The sequence below is a fragment of the Planococcus citri genome, chromosome 1, assembly GCF_950023065.1.
Source record: "Planococcus citri chromosome 1, ihPlaCitr1.1, whole genome shotgun sequence".
NCBI lineage: Eukaryota > Metazoa > Arthropoda > Insecta > Hemiptera > Pseudococcidae > Planococcus > Planococcus citri.
This window is the reverse complement of record NC_088677.1, coordinates 28,186,929-28,206,975: the sequence shown is the minus strand read 5'-3', so window position 1 is coordinate 28,206,975 and position 20,047 is coordinate 28,186,929. Positions and strand designations below refer to the sequence as shown.

Below are 20,047 nucleotides of genomic sequence, written 5' to 3'. Positions count from 1 at the left end.
TTCTCCGATTCCCAAAGGACAGGTGGTTGCGTTCCTATCGCGTACTACATGTGCCTTTTTTTTTTTTCGTAACCGAGTATTATAAAATATATAAGAGCAGGTTAAAAAAGTTCAGTCTCGACCGATAAATTTGATTCAGCCATACGCACGCAAAGTGTAACCGCAGTTGTGCGGTCAACTTTTACACATTTTTCATGTCGAGCGCGGTGTACGTAGTGGGTATTTTTTTCTATTATTTTTTTCCTTCCGGTTGGCACCTTTTGTAAACGAAAATAGTGTGAAATGTAATTTTCGATAAGTTTTAGGTAGGTACTCTGTTTCGTTATGTACTTATACACCTAACTTACGTAAATGTACGTTACATAGTTTGTACCTTTGTCCTTTATAACATTCAAAGTACTTGTACGCTGTCGTGAATTCTTTTACGGTGAAAATATTTTTATATTCTATTTTAGTATAGTCTCTGGTATTCTCCAGGGTGTAGATGCGAACAAAAAAATAGAATTCGTATGAGTGACATGTGTAAAAATGTAAAGTCAAGTATTCCACGTATGTACTCGTAGGTTCGTGTCGTAGATACATACTACACGAATAGTAGATACTTAACATGCACCTATTTTTATTATTTTTACGCATATTCAACGAAGGAAGACGATAATATCCTCGTAACTTTTCGAACGTGTGTATTCGAAAATAATTTACCTACACACGGTTAACAAAGTCGAGCTTATTTATTCGACGCGCAAACGACGCGACAAGCTTAATAATGTGTAACGAGATCTCGAAATTAAACTATATTAATCGGAACTTAGACGATGATCTGTTCTATAATACACGGATAGGTATACGTACATACGTAGCAAAGGCGCTGAATAGGTAATATCGCGAAAAGAGAGACGTTATTTAACGCGTCTCTGGCGCGAAATTTTCATTAAACGACATAGCGCGTATACATATACTCGAGCCTTCCATTAATTTTATTAGATTCGTTACTATAAACAGCATTTTCAAGTCCTAAGTAAATATTTACGTTTTCTTGGTTTTTCGAGCAGCATAGGTGGGTACGGCGAGGAGTCGAGCGGCGTGACGACTTGGTATGGCGCGTCGTCGTTCAAAGAGGTGCGAAAAAATCTTAATCAATCTAAATCACAAACTGTAATGCGACGAAAAATGTTGGCTAGGTGAAATTGAAGGTGAAAAGTGCCTGTTGCCGATCCTAATGTACCTACCTAGTTTGATGGAGTAGGTACTGCGAACTACATAAATGTAACTCGAATTATGGGTCTTGTTTTGCACCAGGTATCATGGATGAAGAAGGAGATGAAAATCGAGGTGCATCTTGAAAAAAGTGAATCACGTTTCCCTGATGAAAAATTTTATACTGAACAGTTTCGTTCCTCATAATTTTTTTTTGTAACGCCTTCACTTTTCTCAAAACATCTTTTTTTCAACGTGAGAGTATCAAAATTTTGTTCCAATTCCCTGATCGTTGCAAGAAAAACAATTTTTTGAGGGAAACTGAGAATCCTAGAGGGCCATTCTATCCCAAATTAGCCGAAATTTATTCCCACGACGGTTCGCCGATTTTTTATTCAATTTTGGCCAAAAGTCCAGCTATAGCATCAATCCGAAGTTAACCCCAATTTGTCAACTTTTTCTGTGTTTGATAATTTTTACTAAAAAAGTTTGAATTGCATGATTTTAAGAACCCGTAAACCCCTTCCAGGTCACCCCAGTGACCAAAATTCATTTTTAGACTAATAGTGCCAGATAGGTTGTTTTAGTCGGAGAGCTGGGAAGTCATTCAAATCTACTCTATGCACAAATATCAAATCAAACCATAATTCAATCAATATCTTCAATAGTGTCAATATGATTTATTATTATTTGATCCAACATGAAACTACACGTTAAAAAGGGACTACCTAAAAATATAAAATAATCTAAATCATTTCATATGTATTATGAATAAGGGCACTAGCCCATACTAGGTACTAGAGCTGAAAACAGTACTCGCTGACAGCGGATAACTACTGTACACATACTGTAAATTCTCGCTTCTCGCTAGTAGCTGGTAGCGAGTTGAAACAATTTCACACTGGTTCTCATTATAACTTGAAGCGAGTTGAATGCGTTGTCGGTGTACTGGCATGACATCATCATAGTCATCATTTCATCAAACACTGTCAAACGTCAATCACACATACAAACAACATGTGGTGAAGCGTAACTCCTTCCACTTACACATTATCAAGTTTTGGGGTGAGTGCGCTGACTAAGTTTGAAATCAATCGGGTTGTGCTCGCTATACGCTACTATCTACACCCGAATCAACTCAATACCCACCACTAGCGGGCTTAGCCGGTATTTTCACCAGATACCGGTTAGCGGGTAGTGTAACCGTTTTCAGCCCTACTAGGTACATATGACTTGCGTTAATGAATTAAGCTGTAACAATCATCCGATGTATTCGGATACCATTATTTTAATCGAAGATGCAATGAATTAAAGGGTAATAATTCACACAGATATAATTTGATACCTGTTTGAATAATATTCGTGAATAAAGGGCTTGTGCGCAGTATCCACTAATATTTTATCAGGCTTAATTGTCAGACTGGACCAAAAAACCGGACCGATGACCGGGACCAGACCAAAAAATGCACACAAGACCGAGTGGACCGGACCTTACCTTGGACCTCTAAAAAGAATAGACCGGTTCATGGTGAGATATTCGGTTTTAATAAGCGTACGGGTACATCGTGAATTTAACTAATATTTCGTAGTCGAAGCGTTTTTTCTTTCGTTGTGTGAGGGTTCACTGGGTTCACTGGGACAACTTTTGCATAGAAAAACAATGCTTAGACACCCACTATATTCACACAACACTGGTACGCGAACGGGTCTATTTGAAGGGCTAAGTGCTGTCCTACATACCTTGCAACGCAACGTGCAACCTGCAACCGAAAACAAAAGATTTTGATTTTGGTTGTGCAACTTCAGCCAATAACCGAGCGACTTCTTATCAAAAATAAGAAGTTGCGAGTTGCAAGTTGCACGTTGCAAGTTATGAAGGACTGCACTAATGGTGAAAGTCGCCTTAGTCATTTTTTTGTACACACAACTTTAAACATTTTTTTTTCATATTTCATCAATTTTAAAGGGAAAAATGAGTATTGTAATGTATTCTGGAATAGTTGAAGATGTTTTTTAAATACTTGACCGTAAAAGTTTTTACATTACCATTGAAGTAGGACAACAACGCTTTCATTGATTTGTACAAAAATCACTCCTGACTTAGGCGACTTTCACAATTAGCCCTTCATTTATGTAAATACAGTGGCGTCGCGATAAGTGAAAATTCAAGGGAAGAAAATTTTTGTTTCACTTATCGAGTTTTTCACATACCAAGATTTGAGTTAGAGAGTTTTTTTTTGGTTAATTTTCACTTATCAAAGTTCGGATTTTAAAAAAAAACGAAAAAAATGAATTGAACAATAAGATTTTCCGATTTTCTTTGATCATTTTTGAATTTAGTTTGATCAGCCAGTCTTTAAACAGCTCATAGGTCATCCATCCCTTCTTGTTTGACACATAATCCATTGGAAACGATTCAACTTTAGCAAAACATGGAGGCTGTCTTTCACTTATAGAGGCTGAACGAGTCAGTACCTTTCAGTTAAAGAGGTATTTTCACTTATAGAGGTAAAACACAGACAACATTTCACTTGTAGAGGTAAACGTGATAATTTTGGGATAAATCCTAGTTTCAGTTAACGAGGTAGCCTTTTTTCACTTATTGAGGTTGATTTACATGTAAAATTGGTCCAAGGTGAAGGGAAGGAGGTTTTTATTTCACTTATTGAGTTTTTTCACAGATTGACGTTTCACTTATCGCGACGCCACTGTATTAACCGAATAGATGACCCTTAATTTCAGAAAAAATAACAGGGACAGACTGAGACTGAAGAGGCGAAGACCTTTCTAAAAAATCGTACCAATGACCGCAGTTTAGACCTCAGTTATGTCCAATTTTTCAAATTTATAATACCATTTTAGATGCCTATTTTGAATAGATTTCCATTGTGATTTAATTTATTTCAAAGTTTCCATATTTTGAAAGTAAGAATCCTATTTTTCAACTCATCTTATGTGTTGGGAAGCTTTTTTCTTTCTGAAAAATGAAGACCGTTTTTTGGACCTGGCCCTGGGCTGACCCATGGCCACAATGAAAATTTCTGGTCAAGACCAGACCGGACTGGACCGACCTACAAAGACAAAAAATGCAGAACCAAATGACCGTACTGGGCGGCTATTACCGAAATATTTTTGCCTCCGCAATCGCCGCAATCGACGTAATGAGCGTTGCAAATTATTGGCGTTATCTTGAAAAAAAAAAATTTTAATTTTTAATTGGGCTTTTATAAACATTATTGTTACTCAAATATTAAAATAACGCACATTACGCTCAACATGGTTGCTTTCTATCGACGCAAACGACGCAATCTTTTACGTTCATTGCGTTGGATTACGTCGATTGCGGAGGCAAAAATATTTCGGTAATAGCCGCCCTGGACCATTTGAAAGCTCCAAACTAGGACCTTGATTTTGGAGCAACTACAAAACGGTCCTACAAGCCTGATATTTACATCAATCAGATGGAGCAATGATTAATTTAATAATGGTGCTTATTATCCACCACTTACCTACCCATATACTTAGTCCATATTATTTTCTGTCTATTTCACATAATAATACTTAAACACAATGACAGAAAATAAATGTAGTACACAAAGCTCCTTTTTGACGAGAAGCATTATCGATGCTCAGGAAGATCAATTAAGATCCCTAATGTACCGTGATAATTAAAACATTAATAAATATCATGTTATAAACACAAATTTACCATTGTAATAATGGGCCAAACAGGGAAGAGGGAATGAAGGGGACATCTCCTGCCTATTTTTGCAAGCACCATGATGGTACTTAGGCAGGCCCAGACACACCCACTGAGTTACTGAGAAAATCTCGGTGAGCCGCGACGTATTTGGGTCGATGAGGTAAAAACTGGGCAGCTTAAAAAATTTCTGAATGAATTTTTATGCTCAGTGTCCTGCACTTTAAAAAATGGGAGAAAAAAATTTGGCTGATTAATTGAGGAGGCCAAAATTAGGGCCGCTAAAAAGCTAAAATGGGATATCTCTGTGGGCCACGTGCTCTTGGGTCCATGCCCTATACATAGCTTGCCATAAGATAAGAAAGGGTCTACAATTCCCACGTTACCTACACTTCTAGTACATATAATAAAAATTCCATTCATTCAAGAATCCCCCCCCCTCCCCCCATGAAAATCCATTCACACAAAAATTTAATTTGAAATCATCGAGCACATGAATTAAATTACTGCAACTAATCATCCATATGCTATCTATGTTATTTTCAAATTTTGGCTCCACCCTCAATTTAAGGGAAGAAATGTTCGCCAATGAAAATTCAAGTTCTTTTACATCAAACATCAACAACACTTCTGCCTTAGTAAAAACATCTGTCCAATTAACCCTTTTGAAAATCTTCCTCTATTTTTAACCATAAAATTCGTGTTTTGAATTTTTTTTTTTTAGTAAATAATATGTCCCATTGATCGTGTCGAAATTTTGAATGATATTATTATTCTTGAAACCGTTGGAACGCAGTGGTGCCAATTTCAAAAAATTGAAAAAAACTGTTTTTGGCCTTTTTTTTTGATTTTTTGAGATTAAATGATCTAAAAATTGGCATCATTGCATTCCAAAATATTTCCTCGGTTTCAGGACTGATATCTTTTGATATTTTTACAGGATTAATACGAAATACTTGCCAAGAAGAAATGTTTCAGAACATGAATTTATCCAAAAATAAGCAATTTGCGAATTTACAACCACTCAGTATAGAACCCTAAAAGTGGTTCTCGGGAATTTGACGGAAACACCGAAGATCAACACAAAATCTCGAATATGTACTTTTATTTAAGACTGAGCCATTTTTTCCAAAAACATGTTGTGTAGCGACAGGATGGAAAAAACCACGATTTTTTTTCGAAAATCTCTCCTCTTTGGGAGTCGAAATATCCCCCAAGGGGCACCTCCGGAACTAAAAAATTTTTGGGTAACTTTATACCTACTCAGAATGAAGGTCTCTACTGAATTTGGTCAAAATTCGTCGACTTTTTTTTGGCAATCCACGCTAATAACACATACTTTTCCAGAAAAAACACTCTTTCCAAAGAAATCCTCTTCCCTCCCCTCTCCTCCCCCGAAAAGATTAATCACAAGCATAATTTCGTTTCTCTTAAGAATCAATTATCTTGAAAAAAAATGGTCAAAAAAAGCAACTTCAAATTACAAAATCAATCATCGATTAAGTTGAGTTATTTAACTTCTGGTTATGATGACTCCAACGGAAAAAAAATCAGAAAAAGAACTCAAAAAAAAAGTAAGGAAATCGAAGGATAAATTTTCAGCGGTGCAAATTCAACGAAAGAAAAAGGTGGAAGAGATTATTGCACACGATTACCTCAGAAGACAAAAACGATTCTCTACCGAAGCAATATAAACCCAAGGTCAAAACGTAGTAAACCAAAGGCCAAAGGTCGACGCACTGGCATATTGCTGATTGCAAGAGGTTTTTGGCTTTCTGCTTGTTGGTTGCATCGATATATTATATTAAGGTGAAGTGAAGTGTGACAAAAAGAAAAATGTATCCGGGATTTCGGCAAAAAATTAGCGAGGAAGTTCACTTTAAGTGGGCAGTCTATCCAGACATTTTTTTAGCCGTCTAGGCGTTCCGGGGGCTGAGCCAGGGGTCTTTAAAGTAGGGTCATAATGGGAAAAATGTGTTTTGGCCACCATTGCTTACGCAATACCTACTCCAGTCACCCCCTGCTCAAGCTCATCTTTGCAAAAAAAATAGATACTGTATCTATCATAAAAACAGAATATTGCGAGTTGTGAAATTTAAAATAGCTTAAGAAGGAATAATACATTTTATGCATTTAGTTGCTGACAATAATCGACATATGGGATACTGATAATATTATTACGACGACAGCAACGAAATCCTTCCTCGTACGAGTCCTCCAGACGATTATTGCTTAGAAATGTCAACTCTCAGCTAAACACTTATACATCATAATGGACCAGAAGTGGATTTTCCACGTTTTTATAAGTAAAAAAAAATTACATCGTTCGAATTTTCCTTTTGTGATCGAGTAATATGGTTTTAAAGATTAAACCGTGTGTCATATTGATATTAAATTGACTGGAAATTTTTCGTTTTCTTTGTGCTAGGTACCTACGTTTAGACAGACCTAGTGTATTTTTCTACAACGTTTACCATTTTAATCAATCAAAATAAAGGATTTGAAACAACGATGCGAACTGTTTCAACCTTAAGGTTATTTTGTTCCCAAATACGAGTACGTCCGCATCCGTACACAAACAAGTATTATGAGATGGTTTTAAAAAATATCAACTTCGATTGTGTTGTAAAAAATTTTATTTATTGTTCTCCTCGTTAGCAGAAGGTAGGTAGAAAGGGTGATTTTTTTAATAATATTGTGTGGGCAGCGATAACAACATCTACTTACACGTAAATTCAATGGATAAACCGTAACACAGAAATCATTCACTTGGGGGATATTTTAAAGACGCTTTTAAGCGTCAAACAAGACAGTATCGCTCATTACGTCAGAATTGAAATGCATTAAACGAGGAGAAACTGTAAAAAGAAAAATTCCAAGAAGAAAGGAACGCTGAAATTGATTGATTTACCTTCTTTTTACCACACTTACTTACTATACCCATACATGACACATAATTGCGTTATTTGCGAGAGTATTTTCATTAAATACTATACCTTTACAAGGACACAAATGCATCTTAGTCTCATTTTTTTCAACTTCTTCTTGTACGTAGGTAAATTAGGTTTGACTATTGCATCTCCCATTCTCGTATAAGCCAATTTCGCTGCACAAATTCTCATTTCCTCGTGTAAATAGGGATAGCATTTTCATTTCATTTCGTTTTCCCTATTTTAGCTATTTTTTACCGTAATAAACCCCTTTGAGTTTTACGTAGGCTATACCTATTATAGGTGTTATTATATTCGTAGGTTTTTTTTTGCTTTTTGTTACGAATACGTGTACCAACATCCCTGAAAGCTTATTGCCAGCGATGGTTTATAAGGCGAAAGATATCGTGTCTCTATTACCGATTCGTCATTTGTACTTTTTCCTGTTTTATTACACGCTCTATTTCTTTTTTAAAAGGAACTTGATAAAAGTCATATTTCATCCGCAGCCTTATGATGTGAAATTGAGTTACAAATTCTAGACATCTGGATCCTCTTTTTTTTATATATAAATACGAGTGCCTATATCAAAGATTTTATGCGTGAAGTAATAATACATATCACCTACGTAAGGATACGAAGAAGAAGAAGAAGAAGAAGACGACGACGACCGTTTCAATTGGCAAAGAAAATCCAAGATTGGTTCTCGACACTTGACAATAATCAACCAGAAAATATTGTGACCTTAGCATTGAATATGAGCTCGGTAGTGAATTAAAGGTATTTCATTTTTTATACGAATCGAGCAGACCAAAATAGGACGGAGTAAATTGGCTCTTGCCTCCTACACGATGAGTTCAGACGCACGATGTGGAGTAATTTTTAGTACATTATAGAAATTCTTTTCGAAATAAGAAGAGATTCTGTTTGACGAATAATGAAATGAAGAGTGGATTAGAATCGCAGGAATGTCGAATAAAGGGAGATCTTTGAATATCAAGTTGGTAATGGTGATATTTTGAACAACAGGTGATTTTCGATTTCAATTTCAAGTGCTGAATAAGAACCGAGACAAGTCGAGAGAAATGAAGAAATCACCTTCAAAACTCAGCTATTTTTGTTTTAAATCAAGATAAGAGATCTTAATCTGCTTGAGTCATGTTGCTGTATTTTGAAAGGGGAATTAGATTTTTAGTGGATTTTTAAAAATCAAACTCTAGTCAAAAAATTTAGGAAAAAAAATCAAAATTTCACCTAGTTGACCTAGAAAGCTGAAATTTGGTATGTACCCTATTTTCGACTCTGCAAATCGAATGGAAACGGTTTCGAGACGTTTTGGGCAATTCTGGAGTCTCCAGAAAACTGAATGAAATTTTTACAAAATAAAAGGACCTCAAAATACACCATCGGCCAAAATTTTAGATGCCAAAATTCATTTTTCGATTTTTGGCAAATTTTTAAAAATCAAATTCGTGTCCAAAAATTGAAAAAATTCAAAATTTTACCTGATTGACCTGGAAAGCTGAATTTTGTTTTATATCCTATTTTGAATAGGAGACGGTTTCAAACCATTTTGAGCAATTCTGGAGCCTCCAGAAAATTTTTTGATGATGGAATTTTTACAAAATAAAAAGGTCCTCACAATACATCATCAGCCAAAATGTTGGGTGCCAAAATTCATTTTTCAATTTTTGACGAATTTTTAAAAATCGAATTCGAGTCAAAAAATTGAAAGAAAATAATCAAAATTCTACCTAGTTCACCTAGAAAGCTGAAATTTGGTTTGTATCCTATTTTGAATTCTGCAAATCGAATGGAAACGGTTTCGAAACGTTTTGGGTAATTCTGGAGCCTCTGGGAAATTTTTGAAAGATGAAATTTTTATTAAATAAGAAGGACTTTACAATATGTACACCATTAGCCAAAATTTTAGGTGCCAAAATTCATTTTTCGATTTTTGGAGAATTTTTCAAAATTCAAATTATACGGTCAAAATTGAAAAAAATCGAGAGGTGGGAAAGTATGTAGAGTAAAACCAAAATCTCAGCTTTCTGAGTCAATTTTCTAAAATTCTGGTTTTTTTTTTTGATTTTGGCAAAAATTTTGAAATTTTTGCTGTTGATGTACTGTAAGGTCCTCTTTCATTTCTCCTTGATAGAAAAAATTTTGCGGAAATTTCAGCATTTAAAAATTTTTTGGACGCTCAAGAATTCCTCAAAACGGTTCGAAATAGTCTCCAATCGATTCGACGGTCCAAAAACAAGGTATTTATCAAATTTCGAAGTAAAATTTTGTTCTTTATACTTCGAGTAGCAACCTTTGGCCGGATACTCCTAGATGGCCACTGGGCAAAGAAATTGCAGTTTTCAAACAGAAATTTCATCCACAAATTTGAATTTACTCGTATTTTTTAAAACTAGGGTGTTCAAGAGATGCAAAATTCTCTCTGCTCTCGATTGATATGTTTTTGATACCAGCAATTATCACCTCGAAAAGAAACTTTGGGAGGATGTACCTACATGAACGACTTCAGAGAAATATTAAATAACACTGAGTTACGAGAATTTCCCTTCCAAAATCACGTCTCTGGGGCACAAACGACATAACCCTTTCCCAAAGTCAAAGTATTAAACTTTAAATCCCAAGCTACGCGTGAAAAATTACAAACGATTGTTCAAGCAAGCCACTCTCTCAACAATACAACGTATACCTACGAGTAAAATTTCAACACCGCAGGAATGCCGTTCCTTTTTTTATAAAAAAAAATTTTGATTCTCATTAGTCATTTGCCTACACACGATTCGTGAAAATCATCGCAAACTGAGGTAAATTCGACTCGACGATAAACAAATGACATATCATTCGCCAAGCTGCACGCAAAACATTATGAAATTTCGCCGACGAAAAAATATAGGTACCTCTTTGTGGGTTTAAACATGAAAGCGTGGCTTTGATTTTAATTAAATAAAGAAAACACACGACTCTCTAATTCCCACACACAATGAACAAAACGCCAACTAGCGTACGCAGCAGACATTAAAACTCGTCCGAAAATGCCAATTTCAAAGAAAAATTTACCACACAAACGAAGCGAGCAGCGGGCGAGACAGAAAATGCGAACGACTGAGAGTGAGAGAAAGGGAAAGGGGAAAAACAGGTGGAATGTAAAATTTAAAAATTCGGCAATTTTATGTAGGTAGGTACTAGGTAAGTAGGTACATAGATACGTGAAAGAAATGGCATATCGGTTGTATTTAGATTCCCCCCCCCCCCACTTTTAACGGAATTTTGCCAATACCTACAAAAACGATTCTCATAAAAAATCACAATAAATTGAACTTTTTTGGAGCCTTCAACGAGTTTTCAATTTTCTTCAGAAATTTCAAATCGCGTTGGAGGGGCTAAAAAAGTCAAATCTGATTCATTTCACATTTTCTGGAATTCATTGATAGGTCAAAAATTCACTTTTGAATTGAATTTTGCAGTAGCTACTTAGAACAGTCGAGAGAAAGCTCAATAAGCACCAACAAAAGTTATGGGTTCTGAATTTAATTTTTTTGCTCCTTTAGACGGAATTTCAAGTTCTAAAAAAATTTTTAAAATGGCCAGAGGCTAAAAAATAATCCAAAACTAGTAGGTTTGAAATTGATAGAATTATTCAAATTGGGTCATTTTGCTCGAAAAAAATCACACTCAATTCATGAAAAAGTTTGAAAATTATTACTTCTGTAAAGGATTTTTTGAATTCATTATATTTTCAAAAATTCACCTTCAATCCTAACCAGAATTTTGGGACTTGAAATTCTATCCTGGTTTCGTTCAAAGAAAAAATTTCTATCGTGAAATCGTAATTAAAATGCTGAAAATATCTTCTCAACTTAGATTTGTAATGAAAATTTACAATTTATTTTCTAATTAAACCCTGTTTTGCACTTTTTCACTCTCTTCATTTTCATCGTTAAACTCTCGAGCCAATTTTTGCGTAATAAAATTTTCTTTCAGTTTTTCCATCTACGCTTATGATTAAAAAGTAGCCTAGCTTAATCAACGAGGCGTAAGTAAATTGTCGGTCAATTTCGACATTCATTTTTAACCATGCAAACAACTTGCTATACAAATGCAAATCATAAAATATTCGCTGACCAAAATCAACCCAATTTTCGTGTAATGAATAAATTCGTAGATATTTGCGTAAAATTCTCAAATACCCTTACGCGACAATATTACAAATTATGCTAATGATCAACATCATCGGTGGTATAGATGGAAGATACCTACCTTATAGACCTACACAGATTTGCATAGGTGCCTATACCTACCAAACGATGAATGAAAATCATTAAAGTAACTTCGTTAATACGTGAAATAAAATTAAAAAATTGATCGTATAACTCGGAGAACCTTTTCGAGCGAAGATTTTGTATCAAATTCGTTCTTAAATACATACGAATATCTGTACATGTTGCTATGAAAATTCGCCGAGTCTTTTATCCGTTGGTTGTATAAAAGTGAAAACCTTGTTTTGCTAATAAAATAGATCAATCTTTATAACGAATTCACTCTGTTTTTTCATGCTCGTTCGTGTAATTCAAAATAGACACAATACACGCTAAGCAGGACCCTTTTGCGAGCCTTTTTTCGCCCTAAAAAATTGAAAATGCTCGCTAACGATTTCCCTTCGTTCAGTATATCGTTTCGTTTTAAGTACTAAAATAAGCCAATAAAAATGCCATTAAAAAGGCAATACGACGAGATGAAATAAGTTGCTTACAACGAACTGATTCAACGTTTACATCGTCTCATCCGACGTTTTACGTCTTTCTCCGTCTTCATCCCCTATCACTTGTACCCTTATACACGGTACCGTATCAAGCACCCGGATAAAAAGAAACGAGCATGCATCGGTTTCACAATTTAGTTATACGTAATCATACAACTTATACTCATTAATTAATAGCTAAATTTTAATGTAATGAAACCTCATCGCGACGGGTGTGTCTCTGTCTGTATTAGGTACGCGAATAGGGTACCTATGTACATTGGAAACCTCGAGCGGTGCAAAAACCGTCACGTGATGCAGATACTTTAGAGTTGAAGTGTACAAAAATAAGGTACATATAACAACCGTCGACTTGCAGCATATAAGATATCTCCCTGTACTAAATCACATTCACCTTATATTCCGCGTATAATTAAAAGCATGATTCTTAATTAATCAAACGAAACGATGGTATTATAGAATATCCCATTTAAGATTTATACCCGAGCATTAGTTAGACGCTCGAACGCCTAGATGAATCTAATATCATCTCTTGCACTTTTCGAGAACTCGAAGCTTTTTGCTGAAGCTTTATCAAGACAGGTAATTGATAGGTACCGAACTGTGAAACTTTTAAATCGCGGTTTCTCAAAATGTATCTACTCGTAGGAGGGAAATTGCCTCCCTGGTTTCCTCTTTGAGCAATCTTTTTTAATTTTTTTAAATGTTATTGGTAGGGGGAGATAGGAGCGTAGGATTTGCTTATGTACTTCTGGTGTTTTTTTTTTTTTTTTTGAGGCGGTGTGATTCAAAAATATTGGAAACAATCATTTGGACTTTATATTACACACCACCAAATATATCTGCTAAAGAAAAAAACAAAAGTTAGACGAATTGTTAAAGAAATTAAAAACAAGAAATCACCTGGATACGACAAAATCGACGGAAAAATCATCAAAGAATTTCCATCACGACTAGCTTGGTATATCACACAAATCTTCAACATGATACTTACAACTGGATTGCAGGGCCGGACCCTAGAACATGGAAAATCTAGCGACCTACCGAGATATCCCATTTTAGCCGCCCTGATTCTGGGCTCCTCAATTAATCGGCCAAATTTTTTTATCCCATTTTTTTAAAGTGCAGGACACTGAGCATGAAAATTCACTCAGAAATTTTTTAAGGGGCCCAGTTTTTACCTCACCAGCCCAAATATGCCGCAGCCCACCGAGATATTCTCAGTAACTTGGTGGTAGGGTCCAGGCTTGCGGAATTTTATCCTAATCAATGGAAGTATGTCAAAGCTATTCTCATTCATAAACCAGGAAAACCAGAACATGAAACCTCATTGTACAGACTTATCAGCTTATTGCCAATCCTATCTAAAATCTTCAAAAAATCAACTTTACAAAGTCTAAAGTCAATTCTGGAAAAGAGAAAGCTGATTCTAAAGCACCAATATGGATTTTGTTCAGAACACACTTACTACTCATACTCAGGCTCTGCAGCTTTTTTTATGTAAGCCAAGCTTTATATTACATATGGCACGCTGGTCTCTTAATGAACCTTGAAAACGATCTTCCAGACATACTATACCCGCACAACAATTGTCGACGTTGACATTTGCATTGACCATGTTTTTTCCAATACCTATACCTTAATGATAGAAAAGTGATCAATTAGTTATTTAGTAGGAATTTTCTGTTTGTAAATAAGCTAGGTTAGTAAACATTTTTGAAATTTTCTCATTATTTCTGATACCCAACATGCGCTGTTGACATGTTGATTGTTGATGTAAAATTTGATGCTGTAAATTCATGTCCACAACTATGTCGACCAATTTTTCAGAATTAAAATTTTGTTTTAGCGTTTAAAAGTTCAGTAAACATTTTAAAGTGTCATCTTGTTTGAAGAGAAGAACAAATTTTGTGATAGCATCGACAAAATTATTCATTTTTTCATAATTTGGAGTTGTCGATGATATGTCAATGTGAAAGTTGATGGTCCACAAATACATCAACACCAATCTCGATTCTCGACCAAATTTTCAAAGATTTCTCAAATTTTGAAAATGATGTTGATATATTGTGGATGTATTTGTTGATGTCAAATTTCATATCGACATTAACATCGACATGTTGTCGACATGAAAATGTATTAGTTCAGTACTATTAGATAAAGTATTACACCTTATCAATATAAGGAGTTTATGTTCAACTTCTTATTTTGTACAGACTTTCTGTCTGTACCTCTCCAAGGTGGCCTTCGAGTCGATGCCGCTTTCAGCACAAGCAATGGCCTCCTTTGAGAAGATCATTTTTGGAAAAGATGTCCATTTTTGATATTAATTTTTCAACTTTCTCATAGCAGGGTATCGTCAAACACATGGATGCAAATGTTGATCCTTCCACATTCGTCACATTTGGATCCCACATGTCGATGCAAATTTCGACCCTATGTAGGACCAATTGTTGACATGAATGTCGATTGACATTGGTCGACAATTACATAGACAATTGGGTTGAAATGGGTTGAAATTCACATCGACATGTGCTATCCAAAAGTGATGGATGTGGATGGATTGACCTGGTCATTGTTGAACAGGTACAATCTTCTGGCTCACCATCTAAGTAATAGAAAATTCAGAGTCAAATATGAGGATGCTTTCTCTGACTTCAGAATGATCCGAGCAGGAGTACCACAAGGAAGTGTATTGAGTCCAATATTACATCTTCTCTACAGGGGGACATCCCTTTGACAATGATGTCATGATGGCGACATTTGCTGACAACACTGCAATTACCTACCCTACCAGGCTACCACACAAGATTTTGATCTAGATGTTGCAATGGACAAATTACAAAACAACTTTAATGCAATAAACTGTAGTCCTTGCAATTTATTTAGGTGGGTGTGCGTGAGCAACTTCGTAAGAGGGAATCATTGAGGGCCCCAAGCCAGCAGTCAAATATGCGAACATAGGCTTCTCGTTGGTTCCTGCTTACGCAATAATGTATGCTCAGCTACCTAACTAAGTTGCGCAGACTAGGTGTCAAACTTGGAGAATCAAAATCAATTGTGAAAAATCTAGCTATGTACATCCTCTTTATCAGAAGAAAAGTCAAAGAGAACCCAATTTGACAAAAAACTCAAATCGCTTTATTGGCTTCTTGGAACTAATATGCTGAACCAACAAAACAAAGATCTTAATATACAAATGTTTATTCAAACTAATTTGGACATATGGTATTTACCATTGAACTACAAGTGCCTATGGGGTTCGGCTAATGAATCCAATATCCTGATTATCGAAAGATTTCCAGAACAAAATTCCAAGAAAACTTATAGATGCGCCGTGGTATGTGAAGAACACTTTTTTTGATGAGGCATGAACTTGATGCCCAAAGTCTAAAAATCGAAAAGATAGGTTTTCCCACCAGAGAGCAGGGGGATTTCTCCAGCAAGTGAACTCATCAAATTATTAGCAGATGGGTAACATATTCTATCAACTTGTTTTACACTCAACTTATTACAAATATGATTGAAATAATTCAAATTTCCAGACTCAGCTGTACTCACCAGACACGACGTTTTCAATCACTGCTTCTTCACGTACAGTTCGTCATCCATGTCGCCATTATTGATGTTCGGTAAATAGAAAATAAATGACAAAAATTGTCGAAACTTTCATCTTGTGCGCCTTGGAGATTCCCATCTTCCCATCAAGTGGCTAGAAAAATAATAGAAAAATTCAAGTTCAATTTTTTTTTGACATAGGTAGGTATCTTTTTTTTACTTATGAGATGTCCCAATGTCCCTTTGGGTTTTCCAATACTCTAACCGTAAAATAAGTTCATTCGATTACTATACGTATATACGCACAGGTCCAGGTACCACTATCTTAGACTACTATCTAAACTATACGAGTACAATCGTCGTACGATAAAGGTACTCGTATTTTTTACCGCGGTTTTTTTCACTATCGAAAAGGTTTTCAACCTTTCTTTGTTCATGTTTGGATAAAAGTTTGAAAAGCGGCGCATATATTTCCATTTTGCGGTAGTTTCGTATGAATATAGACATAGACATTGGTCGATTTGAGACGTGAAATGCTGTGAAAAGAATCGCCATTGTATATTTTACTCGTATAGTACCTATACGTTGGTTGTCGAAGTGAAATATTCCTAGGCGATATTTCAAATCCGTATTTTAGTAATTTATTTTCCAAGACAGATAAAAATTGTCGATATGATATATAAAAATGTGCAGATAATTTTCACATCTAGTTTTTTTTTTTGCAATATGCGCAGATACACAACAATAGGAGGTATGGGTGATCGGAATCGTGCATGTTTATTTTTCGAGAGCCATTCGGGTCATTTTTTTTCATCAATATGGAGGCTTTTACCTACTGACATGTCTAAATCATTGGTGTGATGGAAACTGCTCGTGTACTACAAATGAGTTGGCTTTAGGAGGCGAAATTGGATGTTAGCTCGCGTATATTAGCTCGATACAAGATCAATTTCGAAAACTGTATAGCCTAGAAAAATCATCGTTTACACTCACTTAGTACATCTACATATAAAGGCCTACACCTCTATGCAAACATCACGCTCGGCTCGGCTATAAATTAAAATGAATGTGTGTAACTCAATGACAATGCAGTTAATAGGTATTGCGTGTTGTTTACAAAGTCGGTTCGGGTATATGGTATGTGATGTGCAAGCACAAAGTATAGGTACATATAGCTAAATTAGAAAATTACTCGGGAAATTTTCGGCTTTGGCATAAAGATAAAATGCTCGAAGCATTTGATGTTAATTTCGCGCTACTCGATAGTGATATTTTAACGGCTTTATAGATGACACCGAGTTCGAGATGGGTTTTCATAATTATCCTGCCTCTTGCGTGTATCAGATATTCGAGCTATTATCGTTTTATCGCATGTAGAATACGAGTTTTTCGAAAGGACGAACATCGTTGGTGTAAAAATTTCAGCTGTGCTGATAAAAAAATATCAAAATTAAATTTTTCGATTTATTAACGCGTGAAAAAATCTTTTTTCGTATGGTTTCGCAGTGATTACAAATTTTTTAATATTTCCTTTCGCGAATTTTATCGTCGTTAAGTAAAATTTAATTCTGGCTTGAAAATTTCCACTCATATCGAGCTATACCAAACCGAACAATTTCAATGAATTATTAGGTAACAAAGCTTATTTAATAACTTGGATTTTTTTTCTACAATAAAATTGGTAGAATTGTACAGGAAGACGTTTCGAAGACGAAAAATTTAATCTACCTGGTAAAATTATTAATTCGCTGCCTAGTGCGTATCTACTATCTACCCACAGACCGATGAATAGGTATTTTTTCCGCACATAAGTTGTAATTTTTTTATATTTTACAATGGTAGAGATAGTCTGACGTGTCTATTAAAAGTGGCTAAGTAGAATATCCTGCGGGTTTGGTAATTTTAAAAGTATATTACGTGTATAAAAAGCTTTTAAAACCCGCAGTAATGAAAAGATGCGCTTCTTTAATTTCCTGCGCGAGGTTTTCCCTCTTCTTGTTCTTGGAGCTTTTAAAACTCGTAAAAAAATTATACCATTTTGATCTTACTTGTAACCGTATCAAAGAGTAATTGCAACGTTTAAAATTGTTATCAAACCTACTCTTAAGCCTTTTCCCAGACTCGAGGAAAAACTCGTGGATGTTGAGAAAGTTTTACGCTCGTATAAGATGAGTTTCAAGGTCGTGCTCGATCCAAAAAGTTACTCGAAAACTGAAATTTAGCTTGAGATTCGATGACTTATTTTTTCGAAATTCGATGGGTTGGGATAAAAAAATCAAAAATTGCTGCAAAAAATCGTCGTAGTTATTTCAGGCTTTTAAATTCGATATTCAATTCCTCCTCCCCTCCCCTCCACTCCACTCTTTTGAAATTTTCATTCGACAGTCATTTTGAAAATTTTTCAATGTCCCTTCTGACCGAAAAAAATCGTAGGGGCCTAAGGTTGGCGCTATTTCTTATCATTTTATGACCCCCCCCCCCCCCCATCGACTTGCAAAATATGAAAAAAAAGTCAGTAGCTCGTCGTGTAAATTTTGGCTGATTTGGAATGGAATATATAATCAAACCCCTTATTATCAGAAGGCTCGACTGGAGCGTTACCTGGATCAAAACATTTTCTGCAAGTTGAAGTACTTCCCTTATTCAGCTAGTGCAAAATTAAAAATATTGTTACTGTAGAGAAAAAAACAATTTCAAAAAAATTCCCATCGCTCGTTTATTGTTCGTCGTTGCACCTTGTTACTATATAAAACCAAACAACACCGTGTCCTTTAAAAAAGGTGAAAAAATAATAATAAAATCAATCTATACAGCATATATTAATCAGTACCCGTATTTTGAGCTGTTTACATCGTTCACGCGTCGATTACTTTAATAAATAAATTTCCCGCTGTTCGGACACCACCGAATACTCGTAGTTAGGTAGGTCTAGGTACCGAACACTGGCAACGTAATTTATTTCGAACGCGATGCGATGATTAAAGGACAAGCAACTTATACTTATAAGGGACATTGTGTAAATCTTTTAAAAGGTCAAGATTAGCGACGGAATGCACAAATACATTTCATACTTGTATTATGAAAAACACCTCCTCCGACTTACGTTGACGGTCGTCGGTAAAGTTTAAACAACGGTAACTCGATCGACGCTTTAATGTAACCAATCAAAATCACCCACGTTGATAATCCAGCTTGATTCGAGAAAAGTTACAACGCCGAATCACCGAATGGCACTATGAAACTTTACGCTATGTTATTAAATTGTACTAACGGTCCGGTGTATTTACCTCGAGCGCAAATCTTACAAATGGGATTCGATGTATAAAAAACTTTTCGCCGAATTCCGCTAAGTATACGCTATGCTTCGTCGATGTCGATGGTAAATGAAAGAAAAATAAGGTTTCGTTCAGCAACAAAATATTGGCAAGTTTTATCCAATTCAAGTGCTTTACAGAGTTACCTAATTGTAAAGAAGTTCTAGCTATACATTTGGCGGATTTCGTAAGATTTAAAAGGCGAAACCATACCCTTGTATAGTACCTACTTGTTTACTTCCTCCACTAACAATTTTTTGTTCAAAAACTTTATCTCGAATGTCTTTGTGCACCAACTACCAACTCTCGTAAGTCTTTTGTCAAAATCTTAAAATATGTAGGTAGGTTAAATAAAGGCAAGACACCAACGCATAATAATCATGGCGGTATTTTTGAAATCTAGGTATACCTATAAGGATATAATTAATCAACAGACATTGTGATCTAAAAGTAGAGTGAACTCTATGAAATTCAGCGATTCTCTTCGGCCCTTTCTCCTACACAAATGACAGCCGACAATACCGACTGGAACTTTGATGAAACTATACCTACTCACAATCAGTAGGTC

The 20,047-nt window shown here is 35.4% G+C and overlaps 1 protein-coding gene across 6 annotated transcripts in view; it reads right to left on the bottom strand.

Moving 5' to 3' along the window:
• The window catches only part of LOC135831202 (uncharacterized), a 572,431-nt gene that overhangs the window by 175,185 nt on the left and 377,199 nt on the right, over positions 1-20,047 (bottom strand). For all 6 annotated transcript variants that reach the window (XM_065343508.1, XM_065343510.1, XM_065343511.1 and 3 more), the window contains one exon: positions 16,169-16,319. The gene's annotated coding sequence lies outside the window, so the exon portion shown is untranslated. The remainder of the gene's footprint in view (positions 1-16,168; positions 16,320-20,047) is intronic.